The 16,649-nt window shown below is 33.2% G+C and overlaps 3 non-coding genes across 3 annotated transcripts; all 3 read left to right on the top strand.

Moving 5' to 3' along the window:
* Nucleotides 1–2,567: 2,567 nt before the first annotated feature.
* LOC137236248 (5S ribosomal RNA) lies at nucleotides 2,568–2,686 on the top strand. Its single transcript, XR_010948341.1, has one exon. It is a non-coding gene; the product is annotated as a 5S ribosomal RNA (ribosomal RNA).
* A 5,325-nt stretch (nucleotides 2,687–8,011) lies between these two features.
* Nucleotides 8,012–8,130, top strand: LOC137236247 (5S ribosomal RNA). The gene has a single exon (XR_010948340.1). It is a non-coding gene; the product is annotated as a 5S ribosomal RNA (ribosomal RNA).
* Nucleotides 8,131–13,409: 5,279 nt separating this feature from the next.
* On the top strand, nucleotides 13,410–13,528 carry LOC137236246 (5S ribosomal RNA). The gene has a single exon (XR_010948339.1). It is a non-coding gene; the product is annotated as a 5S ribosomal RNA (ribosomal RNA).
* Nucleotides 13,529–16,649: the final 3,121 nt, after the last annotated feature.

Below are 16,649 nucleotides of genomic sequence, written 5' to 3'. Positions count from 1 at the left end.
ATGTCTGGCCGTGGTAAAGGTGGTAAAGTAAAGGGAAAGGCAAAGTCACGTTCAAACCGTGCTGGTCTTCAATTCCCTGTCGGTCGTATTCATCGTTTGTTACGTAAAGGCAATTATGCTGAACGTGTTGGTGCCGGTGCTCCAGTATATTTAGCTGCTGTTATGGAATATTTGGCAGCTGAAGTTCTTGAATTGGCTGGTAATGCTGCACGTGATAATAAAAAAACTAGAATTATTCCACGTCATTTACAATTGGCTATTCGTAACGATGAAGAATTGAATAAACTATTGTCTGGAGTTACCATAGCTCAAGGTGGTGTTTTACCAAATATTCAAGCTGTACTTTTGCCAAAGAAGACCGAAAAGAAAGCATAAGTGATGTAATCGCCGATTTACATATATTCTTAGACGCCAAATTTAAAACCGTCCTTTTCAGGACGACAAAATATATATACAAAGAGATTAATTATATTGTCATATATATGTATTTATCTATTTTAAAACCTATTAAAACACTTTTTGAAAGAAAAATTTAAAAGGTCATAAGTACACTTTTGGAAAATTTATTTTTTTAACGAAATCTGCGTTAACAACTACTTCAATTAATAAAATAGTGTTTGAAAATATTCATAAAAAAGTTGACTTACATCATTTTCCAGAAGAAAAAAAACTGAGCAACATTAAAAAAGTACAGCATGCAAGCTACTACATATTGTATGTATATATGTACATATGTATGTTTGTATGAGCATCTCGACAAAGGCGCAAAAAGTTGTGGCGTGTATTCATACGTACCAAAGGTACAAACACACAACCGTGCATACATACTAATGTATGTGTTTAGCAAATAAATGTGTATATACTCGTGAGTAGGTATACACACCATATTAAGGGTAAAACTACAGTTGCTACTATCAAAATACGAATTTTCATTTTATTATTTTAACAATTAACAGTTGCTTCAGTTATTTTTGATCTTTTTTGTTTAAAAAAATTTGTGGTCCTGAAAAGGACCGTTTATAATATTTATTAAAATATGGAATTAAGCACGTTCACCACGTATACGTCTAGCCAATTGAATATCTTTTGGCATAATTGTGACACGTTTTGCATGAATGGCACACAAATTTGTATCTTCGAACAAACCAACTAAATATGCTTCACTTGCTTCTTGTAATGCCATAACAGCTGAACTCTGGAAACGTAAATCAGTTTTAAAATCTTGAGCAATTTCACGCACTAAACGTTGGAATGGCAATTTACGAATCAACAGTTCGGTACTCTTCTGATAACGACGAATTTCACGCAAAGCGACTGTACCTGGGCGATAACGATGTGGCTTCTTCACTCCACCAGTTGCCGGCGCACTTTTGCGAGCAGCTTTAGTGGCCAATTGTTTACGTGGCGCTTTACCACCAGTCGATTTACGGGCTGTTTGCTTTGTACGAGCCATTTCTCACTTTTATTTTTTACAATTCAAAATAAACACTGATCACTGAACACTTCACTTAATAAACCTAATTTTTATAAATGTGGAAATACATATAATAAAATACACAAAAACGTTTCATTTGTACATTTTTTTTAGGGTTGCAATATTGTGCGAGTTAAAATGAGATAGAAATATTTATGCCACATAATGGTAGCTCACTCAATGTTGTGGATTTTTGTATAAATAGCAGCTACGTTCGGTAACCAAGCTATTAGTTGTGAAGTGAAGTGATCAAGTGAAGTGTTCTTGTGAAAGCTAAAAAAAGTGCTAAATAGAAAAAATGACTGGTCGTGGCAAAGGTGGAAAAGGATTAGGTAAAGGTGGCGCCAAACGTCATCGCAAAGTTTTACGTGATAACATCCAAGGTATCACAAAGCCAGCTATTCGACGTTTAGCACGTCGTGGTGGCGTAAAACGTATATCTGGTTTAATATATGAAGAAACTCGTGGTGTTTTAAAAGTATTTTTGGAAAATGTTATCCGTGATGCAGTCACTTATACTGAACATGCTAAAAGGAAAACAGTTACGGCTATGGATGTTGTATATGCATTGAAGAGGCAGGGTCGTACATTGTATGGTTTCGGCGGTTAAATTCATTTTTACGGATATATTAACACAAAATAAATATACATTCAAACAAACGGTCCTTTTCAGGACCACAATATTTTTTAACAAAGATTTCAAAATTTCTCTAATACAATACATAACAGAAAGATATGTTATTAAGATGTACATGCATATGTAGTATGTATGAATGTTCGTTTAAACTAAGTAGCATACGTATGTATGCATAATGAAAACTCATGCAAATGAATATACCCCGACACAAGCCAAGCGATATAAATATGTCTATAATAGCAGGCTTATTTTCAAAAATGGCATAAGTTCATTTTTGTAAAAAATAAACTTAATCTGATTTTAGTAGCAAGAGTATCTGAATACACTAAACTATAAAGTATATAACAAAATTTACTTAAATCGACTTATATCATTTAAAAAAAAAGGACAAATTCACAGCTGCGAGTATACACATTAAAGTAGCCATACTTATACCAATTTAGGCAAACAAATTTTGCCAACGACCATACCACGCTGAATACATCGGTTCTCGTCCGATCACCGAAATTAAGCAGCGTCGGGCGCGGTTAGTACTTAGATGGGGGACCGCTTGGGAACACCGCGTGTTGTTGGCATATCCAACTTTTTCTTTTATTTTATGTATATATATGTACATAAATATTTTTTTTATTAAATTGCATTTAATTGAATAAATACTTGGAATACAATTTAATATTTCTATAGATTCAATGGAAAAATTTCATACGCGCGCATACATTTACGTGCATAATAATATTAGTTATAATTTTTTACCATATCAATTATTGATTTAAAGCTTATAAGCATTCATCATATAAATACAAAATGAATCTGCATAGTACAAATTCATACTCATCCACCTATTATAGTACTTAAAATGGACGCTGATGTCCGATTATGTTCAGATATGTATATTATAATCATATTGATAATTAATAAGCATTCAATGAGAATTTTTTTTTATTTTTTTTTTGAATGTCATGAAATTTCATTTAATTATACATATAAGTTGTAGACGTCCAATATCAATAATCAATTCAGACTAAAATTCCAAACTTTAGATGCCTTTAAGTGAAGCCATATAGGGTTACTCTAGTGTTGCAATAGAAATATTTAAAAAAATTTTTTAAATAAAATAATGTTGTTAAAACTCAACGAAGATAAGTTTTTTGATTTCTAATTTAACATATTTTATATATCCGAATTAAAATTTTGATTAGTACAAATATATTTTAAGAAAATTCACTTAATTGAGAAAAAATTCGATTTTATCAGTGCAAACTTTTGATTAAAATGCCTGACACTCCGAAAATATGAAATTCATCAATTTAAATGAATTCGTATATTAAACTAACACATTTCAGTTATCTATTTTTACATGAATATTTGCAATAACTTTAATATGTGAATTTTAATTAATTTATTAAGATGAAAAGTTTATCAAATGTAAATGGTACGTAGCACTGAAATGAAAACATTTGTCATCCATCTTTTCGCTGCGCTTCTCAAATTTTAAACAGAGTATCGCATTCTATGCGCTTGTGTAAAAAAGTATAAATAGTGAGTTTGTGCTTTGTGTGCTTAAATTGATAAATATTTTCAAGTGTTAATAAAAGTTTAAATAAAATAATTAAGTGAAAATGTCTGACACAATCGCTGTTGCAAATGTTAGCTCACCAGTAGCTGCTTCTGCTGCTGTTGCTGAGAAGAAAGTTGCTGCTAAAAAAGCAACTAAACCCAAAAAACCATCGGTTGCTCCCACTCATCCACCAACTCAACAAATGGTAGATGCATCGATTAAGAATTTGAAGGAACGTGGTGGCTCATCACTTTTGGCAATTAAGAAATATATTAGTGCAACATATAAATGTGACGCCCAAAAATTGGCACCATTTATTAAGCGCTATTTGAAATCGGCTGTTACTAGTGGAAAATTGATTCAAACCAAAGGAAAGGGGGCATCTGGTTCATTTAAATTATCAGCTGCAGCCACTAAATCAGGTGATGGTAAGTCAAAATCGGTTGATAAATCAAAAGCCAAAAAAGATAGTGCAACATTAAAGAAAAAATCGTCGAGTGGTGTCAAAAAGGCAAGTGGTGAGAAAAAAGTGAAAAAAGCTGTTGCCACTAAGAAAACCGCCGAAAAAAAGAAAAGTGAGAAATCTAAGGCTAAAGACGCAAAAAAGACTGGCGCCGTTAAAGCCAAGCCAACCAAGTCGAAATCTGCCACCGCTAAGTCAAAGGCAACAAAAGCAAAAGCAACTGCTACCAAACCAAAAAAGGCTGCGACTAAAAAGCCAGCTGCAAAAAAGGCGTCAGCTAAAAAATAAATATGCTGCGTTTTTTGTGATAATTTACAAGGACACAACATTCATTAAATGTTGAATTATCAATAAGCCCTTTTCAGGGCTACAAAATATACAAACAAAAAGGTCAAAAATGTACGCAATACGTCTGACTACAGCGTTGCTTCGCCATAATAATTAACCGCTCTAGTGTCTGACACTGTAAGTCAGCCCTACCATGCTGACCAATTTTAAAATTGATGTTTCAATTGCAAAACAAAATTAAAAATTTTCATCGACTTAGAAAAATTCATATCTCTTTGTTAATTTATATTTTGTGGCCCTGAAAAGGGCCTTTTTGTTAACATTTTTCACTTTTATACATATTTTCCTCAGTCGCACAAATTACTTGGAGCTTGTGTATTTGGTAACAGCCTTAGTACCCTCACTCACGGCATGCTTAGCCAATTCACCAGGCAACAATAGGCGTACGGCAGTTTGAATTTCGCGACTAGTAATTGTTGAACGTTTATTGTAATGAGCTAAACGTGATGCTTCAGCAGCAATACGTTCAAAAATGTCATTAACAAAACTGTTCATGATACTCATTGCTTTCGACGATATACCAGTATCAGGATGTACTTGTTTCAACACTTTATAAATGTAGATGGCATAACTTTCCTTCCTCTTACGCTTCTTCTTCTTGTCGTTTTTAGTAATATTCTTCTGAGCCTTACCGGCCTTCTTAGCTGCTTTACCACTAGTTTTAGGAGGCATATTTAATTTTCACAAAATCACTTCACTATCACTCACGCTTTTTAATAATTTTCTAAGTGTCAAAATGCGCACCTTTAAGTGTATTTTTTCCGACAAACCATTCAACCTGTTCGTAACGATTCGCTAAATATTGCCATCATTAATTTGAAAACATGCGATTGGGGTTGCTCAATGTACAAACGAAAAAGTATATAAGCGCAGCACAAATTGCGTTTAGGAAATAAAGTGCCCAAGCTATTCAGCTAGTGTGTGTATTTGTGGAAAAGTGTATTAAGTGAAATATATAACAACAATGTCTGGCCGTGGTAAAGGTGGTAAAGTAAAGGGAAAGGCAAAGTCACGTTCAAACCGTGCTGGTCTTCAATTCCCTGTCGGTCGTATTCATCGTTTGTTACGTAAAGGCAATTATGCTGAACGTGTTGGTGCCGGTGCTCCAGTATATTTAGCTGCTGTTATGGAATATTTGGCAGCTGAAGTTCTTGAATTGGCTGGTAATGCTGCACGTGATAATAAAAAAACTAGAATTATTCCACGTCATTTACAATTGGCTATTCGTAACGATGAAGAATTGAATAAACTATTGTCTGGAGTTACCATAGCTCAAGGTGGTGTTTTACCAAATATTCAAGCTGTACTTTTGCCAAAGAAGACCGAAAAGAAAGCATAAGTGATGTAATCGCCGATTTACATATATTCTTAGACGCCAAATTTAAAACCGTCCTTTTCAGGACGACAAAATATATATACAAAGAGATTAATTATATTGTCATATATATGTATTTATCTATTTTAAAACCTATTAAAACACTTTTTGAAAGAAAAATTTAAAAGGTCATAAGTACACTTTTGGAAAATTTATTTTTTTAACGAAATCTGCGTTAACAACTACTTCAATTAATAAAATAGTGTTTGAAAATATTCATAAAAAAGTTGACTTACATCATTTTCCAGAAGAAAAAAAACTGAGCAACATTAAAAAAGTACAGCATGCAAGCTACTACATATTGTATGTATATATGTACATATGTATGTTTGTATGAGCATCTCGACAAAGGCGCAAAAAGTTGTGGCGTGTATTCATACGTACCAAAGGTACAAACACACAACCGTGCATACATACTAATGTATGTGTTTAGCAAATAAATGTGTATATACTCGTGAGTAGGTATACACACCATATTAAGGGTAAAACTACAGTTGCTACTATCAAAATACGAATTTTCATTTTATTATTTTAACAATTAACAGTTGCTTCAGTTATTTTTGATCTTTTTTGTTTAAAAAAATTTGTGGTCCTGAAAAGGACCGTTTCTAATATTTATTAAAATATGGAATTAAGCACGTTCACCACGTATACGTCTAGCCAATTGAATATCTTTTGGCATAATTGTGACACGTTTTGCATGAATGGCACACAAATTTGTATCTTCGAACAAACCAACTAAATATGCTTCACTTGCTTCTTGTAATGCCATAACAGCTGAACTCTGGAAACGTAAATCAGTTTTAAAATCTTGAGCAATTTCACGCACTAAACGTTGGAATGGCAATTTACGAATCAACAGTTCGGTACTCTTCTGATAACGACGAATTTCACGCAAAGCGACTGTACCTGGGCGATAACGATGTGGCTTCTTCACTCCACCAGTTGCCGGCGCACTTTTGCGAGCAGCTTTAGTGGCCAATTGTTTACGTGGCGCTTTACCACCAGTCGATTTACGGGCTGTTTGCTTTGTACGAGCCATTTCTCACTTTTATTTTTTACAATTCAAAATAAACACTGATCACTGAACACTTCACTTAATAAACCTAATTTTTATAAATGTGGAAATACATATAATAAAATACACAAAAACGTTTCATTTGTACATTTTTTTTAGGGTTGCAATATTGTGCGAGTTAAAATGAGATAGAAATATTTATGCCACATAATGGTAGCTCACTCAATGTTGTGGATTTTTGTATAAATAGCAGCTACGTTCGGTAACCAAGCTATTAGTTGTGAAGTGAAGTGATCAAGTGAAGTGTTCTTGTGAAAGCTAAAAAAAGTGCTAAATAGAAAAAATGACTGGTCGTGGCAAAGGTGGAAAAGGATTAGGTAAAGGTGGCGCCAAACGTCATCGCAAAGTTTTACGTGATAACATCCAAGGTATCACAAAGCCAGCTATTCGACGTTTAGCACGTCGTGGTGGCGTAAAACGTATATCTGGTTTAATATATGAAGAAACTCGTGGTGTTTTAAAAGTATTTTTGGAAAATGTTATCCGTGATGCAGTCACTTATACTGAACATGCTAAAAGGAAAACAGTTACGGCTATGGATGTTGTATATGCATTGAAGAGGCAGGGTCGTACATTGTATGGTTTCGGCGGTTAAATTCATTTTTACGGATATATTAACACAAAATAAATATACATTCAAACAAACGGTCCTTTTCAGGACCACAATATTTTTTAACAAAGATTTCAAAATTTCTCTAATACAATACATAACAGAAAGATATGTTATTAAGATGTACATGCATATGTAGTATGTATGAATGTTCGTTTAAACTAAGTAGCATACGTATGTATGCATAATGAAAACTCATGCAAATGAATATACCCCGACACAAGCCAAGCGATATAAATATGTCTATAATAGCAGGCTTATTTTCAAAAATGGCATAAGTTCATTTTTGTAAAAAATAAACTTAATCTGATTTTAGTAGCAAGAGTATCTGAATACACTAAACTATAAAGTATATAACAAAATTTACTTAAATCGACTTATATCATTTAAAAAAAAAGGACAAATTCACAGCTGCGAGTATACACATTAAAGTAGCCATACTTATACCAATTTAGGCAAACAAATTTTGCCAACGACCATACCACGCTGAATACATCGGTTCTCGTCCGATCACCGAAATTAAGCAGCGTCGGGCGCGGTTAGTACTTAGATGGGGGACCGCTTGGGAACACCGCGTGTTGTTGGCATATCCAACTTTTTCTTTTATTTTATGTATATATATGTACATAAATATTTTTTTTATTAAATTGCATTTAATTGAATAAATACTTGGAATACAATTTAATATTTCTATCGATTCAATGGAAAAATTTCATACGCGCGCATACATTTACGTGCATAATAATATTAGTTATAATTTTTTACCATATCAATTATTGATTTAAAGCTTATAAGCATTCATCATATAAATACAAAATGAATCTGCATATTACAAATTCATACTCATCCACCTATTATAGTACTTAAAATGGACGCTGATGTCCGATTATGTTCAGATATGTATATTATAATCATATTGATAATTAATAAGCATTCAATGAGAATTTTTTTTATTTTTTTTTTGAATGTCATGAAATTTCATTTAATTATACATATAAGTTGTAGACGTCCAATATCAATAATCAATTCAGACTAAAATTCCAAACTTTAGATGCCTTTAAGTGAAGCCATATAGGGTTACTCTAGTGTTGCAATAGAAATATTTAAAAAAATTTTTAAAATAAAATAATGTTGTTAAAACTCAACGAAGATAAGTTTTTTGATTTCTAATTTAACATATTTTATATATCCGAATTAAAATTTTGATTAGTACAAATATATTTTAAGAAAATTCACTTAATTGAGAAAAAATTCGATTTTATCAGTGCAAACTTTTGATTAAAATGCCTGACACTCCGAAAATATGAAATTCATCAATTTAAATGAATTCGTATATTAAACTAACACATTTCAGTTATCTATTTTTACATGAATATTTGCAATAACTTTAATATGTGAATTTTAATTAATTTATTAAGATGAAAAGTTTATCAAATGTAAATGGTACGTAGCACTGAAATGAAAACATTTGTCATCCATCTTTTCGCTGCGCTTCTCAAATTTTAAACAGAGTATCGCATTCTATGCGCTTGTGTAAAAAAGTATAAATAGTGAGTTTGTGCTTTGTGTGCTTAAATTGATAAATATTTTCAAGTGTTAATAAAAGTTTAAATAAAATAATTAAGTGAAAATGTCTGACACAATCGCTGTTGCAAATGTTAGCTCACCAGTAGCTGCTTCTGCTGCTGTTGCTGAGAAGAAAGTTGCTGCTAAAAAAGCAACTAAACCCAAAAAACCATCGGTTGCTCCCACTCATCCACCAACTCAACAAATGGTAGATGCATCGATTAAGAATTTGAAGGAACGTGGTGGCTCATCACTTTTGGCAATTAAGAAATATATTAGTGCAACATATAAATGTGACGCCCAAAAATTGGCACCATTTATTAAGCGCTATTTGAAATCGGCTGTTACTAGTGGAAAATTGATTCAAACCAAAGGAAAGGGGGCATCTGGTTCATTTAAATTATCAGCTGCAGCCACTAAATCAGGTGATGGTAAGTCAAAATCGGTTGATAAATCAAAAGCCAAAAAAGATAGTGCAACATTAAAGAAAAAATCGTCGAGTGGTGTCAAAAAGGCAAGTGGTGAGAAAAAAGTGAAAAAAGCTGTTGCCACTAAGAAAACCGCCGAAAAAAAGAAAAGTGAGAAATCTAAGGCTAAAGACGCAAAAAAGACTGGCGCCGTTAAAGCCAAGCCAACCAAGTCGAAATCTGCCACCGCTAAGTCAAAGGCAACAAAAGCAAAAGCAACTGCTACCAAACCAAAAAAGGCTGCGACTAAAAAGCCAGCTGCAAAAAAGGCGTCAGCTAAAAAATAAATATGCTGCGTTTTTTGTGATAATTTACAAGGACACAACATTCATTAAATGTTGAATTATCAATAAGCCCTTTTCAGGGCTACAAAATATACAAACAAAAAGGTCAAAAATGTACGCAATACGTCTGACTACAGCGTTGCTTCGCCATAATAATTAACCGCTCTAGTGTCTGACACTGTAAGTCAGCCCTACCATGCTGACCAATTTTAAAATTGATGTTTCAATTGCAAAACAAAATTAAAAATTTTCATCGACTTAGAAAAATTCATATCTCTTTGTTAATTTATATTTTGTGGCCCTGAAAAGGGCCTTTTTGTTAACATTTTTCACTTTTATACATATTTTCCTCAGTCGCACAAATTACTTGGAGCTTGTGTATTTGGTAACAGCCTTAGTACCCTCACTCACGGCATGCTTAGCCAATTCACCAGGCAACAATAGGCGTACGGCAGTTTGAATTTCGCGACTAGTAATTGTTGAACGTTTATTGTAATGAGCTAAACGTGATGCTTCAGCAGCAATACGTTCAAAAATGTCATTAACAAAACTGTTCATGATACTCATTGCTTTCGACGATATACCAGTATCAGGATGTACTTGTTTCAACACTTTATAAATGTAGATGGCATAACTTTCCTTCCTCTTACGCTTCTTCTTCTTGTCGTTTTTAGTAATATTCTTCTGAGCCTTACCGGCCTTCTTAGCTGCTTTACCACTAGTTTTAGGAGGCATATTTAATTTTCACAAAATCACTTCACTATCACTCACACTTTTTAATAATTTTCTAAGTGTCAAAATGCGCACCTTTAAGTGTATTTTTTCCGACAAACCATTCAACCTGTTCGTAACGATTCGCTAAATATTGCCGGCATTAATTTGAAAACATGCGATTGGGGTTGCTCAATGTACAAACGAAAAAGTATATAAGCGCAGCACAAATTGCGTTTAGGAAATAAAGTGCCCAAGCTATTCAGCTAGTGTGTGTATTTGTGAAAAAGTGTATTAAGTGAAATATACAACAACAATGTCTGGCCGTGGTAAAGGTGGTAAAGTAAAGGGAAAGGCAAAGTCACGTTCAAACCGTGCTGGTCTTCAATTCCCTGTCGGTCGTATTCATCGTTTGTTACGTAAAGGCAATTATGCTGAACGTGTTGGTGCCGGTGCTCCAGTATATTTAGCTGCTGTTATGGAATATTTGGCAGCTGAAGTTCTTGAATTGGCTGGTAATGCTGCACGTGATAATAAAAAAACTAGAATTATTCCACGTCATTTACAATTGGCTATTCGTAACGATGAAGAATTGAATAAACTATTGTCTGGAGTTACCATAGCTCAAGGTGGTGTTTTACCAAATATTCAAGCTGTACTTTTGCCAAAGAAGACCGAAAAGAAAGCATAAGTGATGTAATCGCCGATTTACATATATTCTTAGACGCCAAATTTAAAACCGTCCTTTTCAGGACGACAAAATATATATACAAAGAGATTAATTATATTGTCATATATATGTATTTATCTATTTTAAAACCTATTAAAACACTTTTTGAAAGAAAAATTTAAAAGGTCATAAGTACACTTTTGGAAAATTTATTTTTTTAACGAAATCTGCGTTAACAACTACTTCAATTAATAAAATAGTGTTTGAAAATATTCATAAAAAAGTTGACTTACATCATTTTCCAGAAGAAAAAAAACTGAGCAACATTAAAAAAGTACAGCATGCAAGCTACTACATATTGTATGTATATATGTACATATGTATGTTTGTATGAGCATCTCGACAAAGGCGCAAAAAGTTGTGGCGTGTATTCATACGTACCAAAGGTACAAACACACAACCGTGCATACATACTAATGTATGTGTTTAGCAAATAAATGTGTATATACTCGTGAGTAGGTATACACACCATATTAAGGGTAAAACTACAGTTGCTACTATCAAAATACGAATTTTCATTTTATTATTTTAACAATTAACAGTTGCTTCAGTTATTTTTGATCTTTTTTGTTTAAAAAAATTTGTGGTCCTGAAAAGGACCGTTTATAATATTTATTAAAATATGGAATTAAGCACGTTCACCACGTATACGTCTAGCCAATTGAATATCTTTTGGCATAATTGTGACACGTTTTGCATGAATGGCACACAAATTTGTATCTTCGAACAAACCAACTAAATATGCTTCACTTGCTTCTTGTAATGCCATAACAGCTGAACTCTGGAAACGTAAATCAGTTTTAAAATCTTGAGCAATTTCACGCACTAAACGTTGGAATGGCAATTTACGAATCAACAGTTCGGTACTCTTCTGATAACGACGAATTTCACGCAAAGCGACTGTACCTGGGCGATAACGATGTGGCTTCTTCACTCCACCAGTTGCCGGCGCACTTTTGCGAGCAGCTTTAGTGGCCAATTGTTTACGTGGCGCTTTACCACCAGTCGATTTACGGGCTGTTTGCTTTGTACGAGCCATTTCTCACTTTTATTTTTCACAATTCAAAATAAACACTGATCACTGAACACTTCACTTAATAAACCTAATTTTTATAAATGTGGAAATACATATAATAAAATACACAAAAACGTTTCATTTGTCCATTTTTTTTAGGGTTGCAATATTGTGCGAGTTAAAATGAGATAGAAATATTTATGCCACATAATGGTAGCTCACTCAATGTTGTGGATTTTTGTATAAATAGCAGCTACGTTCGGTAACCAAGCTATTAGTTGTGAAGTGAAGTGATCAAGTGAAGTGTTCTTGTGAAAGCTAAAAAAAGTGCTAAATAGAAAAAATGACTGGTCGTGGCAAAGGTGGAAAAGGATTAGGTAAAGGTGGCGCCAAACGTCATCGCAAAGTTTTACGTGATAACATCCAAGGTATCACAAAGCCAGCTATTCGACGTTTAGCACGTCGTGGTGGCGTAAAACGTATATCTGGTTTAATATATGAAGAAACTCGTGGTGTTTTAAAAGTATTTTTGGAAAATGTTATCCTTGCTATGGATGTTGTATATGCATTGAAGAGGCAGGGTCGTACATTGTATGGTTTCGGCGGTTAAATTCATTTTTACGGATATATTAACACAAAATAAATATACATTCAAACAAACGGTCCTTTTCAGGACCACAATATTTTTTAACAAAGATTTCAAAATTTCTCTAATACAATACATAACAGAAAGATATGTTATTAAGATGTACATGCATATGTAGTATGTATGAATGTTCGTTTAAACTAAGTAGCATACGTATGTATGCATAATGAAAACTCATGCAAATGAATATACCCCGACACAAGCCAAGCGATATAAATATGTCTATAATAGCAGGCTTATTTTCAAAAATGGCATAAGTTCATTTTTGTAAAAAATAAACTTAATCTGATTTTAGTAGCAAGAGTATCTGAATACACTAAACTATAAAGTATATAACAAAATTTACTTAAATCGACTTATATCATTTAAAAAAAAAGGACAAATTCACAGCTGCGAGTATACACATTAAAGTAGCCATACTTATACCAATTTAGGCAAACAAATTTTGCCAACGACCATACCACGCTGAATACATCGGTTCTCGTCCGATCACCGAAATTAAGCAGCGTCGGGCGCGGTTAGTACTTAGATGGGGGACCGCTTGGGAACACCGCGTGTTGTTGGCATATCCAACTTTTTCTTTTATTTTATGTATATATATGTACATAAATATTTTTTTTATTAAATTGCATTTAATTGAATAAATACTTGGAATACAATTTAATATTTCTATAGATTCAATGGAAAAATTTCATACGCGCGCATACATTTACGTGCATAATAATATTAGTTATAATTTTTTACCATATCAATTATTGATTTAAAGCTTATAAGCATTCATCATATAAATACAAAATGAATCTGCATAGTACAAATTCATACTCATCCACCTATTATAGTACTTAAAATGGACGCTGATGTCCGATTATGTTCAGATATGTATATTATAATCATATTGATAATTAATAAGCATTCAATGAGAATTTTTTTTATTTTTTTTTTGAATGTCATGAAATTTCATTTAATTATACATATAAGTTGTAGACGTCCAATATCAATAATCAATTCAGACTAAAATTCCAAACTTTAGATGCCTTTAAGTGAAGCCATATAGGGTTACTCTAGTGTTGCAATAGAAATATTTAAAAAAATTTTTAAAATAAAATAATGTTGTTAAAACTCAACGAAGATAAGTTTTTTGATTTCTAATTTAACATATTTTATATATCCGAATTAAAATTTTGATTAGTACAAATATATTTTAAGAAAATTCACTTAATTGAGAAAAAATTCGATTTTATCAGTGCAAACTTTTGATTAAAATGCCTGACACTCCGAAAATATGAAATTCATCAATTTAAATGAATTCGTATATTAAACTAACACATTTCAGTTATCTATTTTTACATGAATATTTGCAATAACTTTAATATGTGAATTTTAATTAATTTATTAAGATGAAAAGTTTATCAAATGTAAATGGTACGTAGCACTGAAATGAAAACATTTGTCATCCATCTTTTCGCTGCGCTTCTCAAATTTTAAACAGAGTATCGCATTCTATGCGCTTGTGTAAAAAAGTATAAATAGTGAGTTTGTGCTTTGTGTGCTTAAATTGATAAATATTTTCAAGTGTTAATAAAAGTTTAAATAAAATAATTAAGTGAAAATGTCTGACACAATCGCTGTTGCAAATGTTAGCTCACCAGTAGCTGCTTCTGCTGCTGTTGCTGAGAAGAAAGTTGCTGCTAAAAAAGCAACTAAACCCAAAAAACCATCGGTTGCTCCCACTCATCCACCAACTCAACAAATGGTAGATGCATCGATTAAGAATTTGAAGGAACGTGGTGGCTCATCACTTTTGGCAATTAAGAAATATATTAGTGCAACATATAAATGTGACGCCCAAAAATTGGCACCATTTATTAAGCGCTATTTGAAATCGGCTGTTACTAGTGGAAAATTGATTCAAACCAAAGGAAAGGGGGCATCTGGTTCATTTAAATTATCAGCTGCAGCCACTAAATCAGGTGATGGTAAGTCAAAATCGGTTGATAAATCAAAAGCCAAAAAAGATAGTGCAACATTAAAGAAAAAATCGTCGAGTGGTGTCAAAAAGGCAAGTGGTGAGAAAAAAGTGAAAAAAGCTGTTGCCACTAAGAAAACCGCCGAAAAAAAGAAAAGTGAGAAATCTAAGGCTAAAGACGCAAAAAAGACTGGCGCCGTTAAAGCCAAGCCAACCAAGTCGAAATCTGCCACCGCTAAGTCAAAGGCAACAAAAGCAACTGCTACCAAACCAAAAAAGGCTGCGACTAAAAAGCCAGCTGCAAAAAAGGCGTCAGCTAAAAAATAAATATGCTGCGTTTTTTGTGATAATTTACAAGGACACAACATTCATTAAATGTTGAATTATCAATAAGCCCTTTTCAGGGCTACAAAATATACAAACAAAAAGGTCAAAAATGTACGCAATACGTCTGACTACAGCGTTGCTTCGCCATAATAATTAACCGCTCTAGTGTCTGACACTGTAAGTCAGCCCTACCATGCTGACCAATTTTAAAATTGATGTTTCAATTGCAAAACAAAATTAAAAATTTTCATCGACTTAGAAAAATTCATATCTCTTTGTTAATTTATATTTTGTGGCCCTGAAAAGGGCCTTTTTGTTAACATTTTTCACTTTTATACATATTTTCCTCAGTCGCACAAATTACTTGGAGCTTGTGTATTTGGTAACAGCCTTAGTACCCTCACTCACGGCATGCTTAGCCAATTCACCAGGCAACAATAGGCGTACGGCAGTTTGAATTTCGCGACTAGTAATTGTTGAACGTTTATTGTAATGAGCTAAACGTGATGCTTCAGCAGCAATACGTTCAAAAATGTCATTAACAAAACTGTTCATGATACTCATTGCTTTCGACGATATACCAGTATCAGGATGTACTTGTTTCAACACTTTATAAATGTAGATGGCATAACTTTCCTTCCTCTTACGCTTCTTCTTCTTGTCGTTTTTAGTAATATTCTTCTGAGCCTTACCGGCCTTCTTAGCTGCTTTACCACTAGTTTTAGGAGGCATATTTAATTTTCACAAAATCACTTCACTATCACTCACACTTTTTAATAATTTTCTAAGTGTCAAAATGCGCACCTTTAAGTGTATTTTTTCCGACAAACCATTCAACCTGTTCGTAACGATTCGCTAAATATTGCCGGCATTAATTTGAAAACATGCGATTGGGGTTGCTCAATGTACAAACGAAAAAGTATATAAGCGCAGCACAAATTGCGTTTAGGAAATAAAGTGCCCAAGCTATTCAGCTAGTGTGTGTATTTGTGAAAAAGTGTATTAAGTGAAATATATAACAACAATGTCTGGCCGTGGTAAAGGTGGTAAAGTAAAGGGAAAGGCAAAGTCACGTTCAAACCGTGCTGGTCTTCAATTCCCTGTCGGTCGTATTCATCGTTTGTTACGTAAAGGCAATTATGCTGAACGTGTTGGTGCCGGTGCTCCAGTATATTTAGCTGCTGTTATGGAATATTTGGCAGCTGAAGTTCTTGAATTGGCTGGTAATGCTGCACGTGATAATAAAAAAACTAGAATTATTCCACGTCATTTACAATTGGCTATTCGTAACGATGAAGAATTGAATAAACTATTGTCTGGAGTTACCATAGCTCAAGGTGGTGTTTTACCAAATATTCAAGCTGTACTTTTGCCAAAGAAGACCGAAAAGAAAG

Source organism: Eurosta solidaginis, unplaced genomic scaffold (genome assembly GCF_040869045.1).
Source record: "Eurosta solidaginis isolate ZX-2024a unplaced genomic scaffold, ASM4086904v1 ctg00001481.1, whole genome shotgun sequence".
NCBI lineage: Eukaryota > Metazoa > Arthropoda > Insecta > Diptera > Tephritidae > Eurosta > Eurosta solidaginis.
Note: the sequence above shows the minus strand (reverse complement) of the source record. Positions and strands in the feature narration are given on the sequence as shown.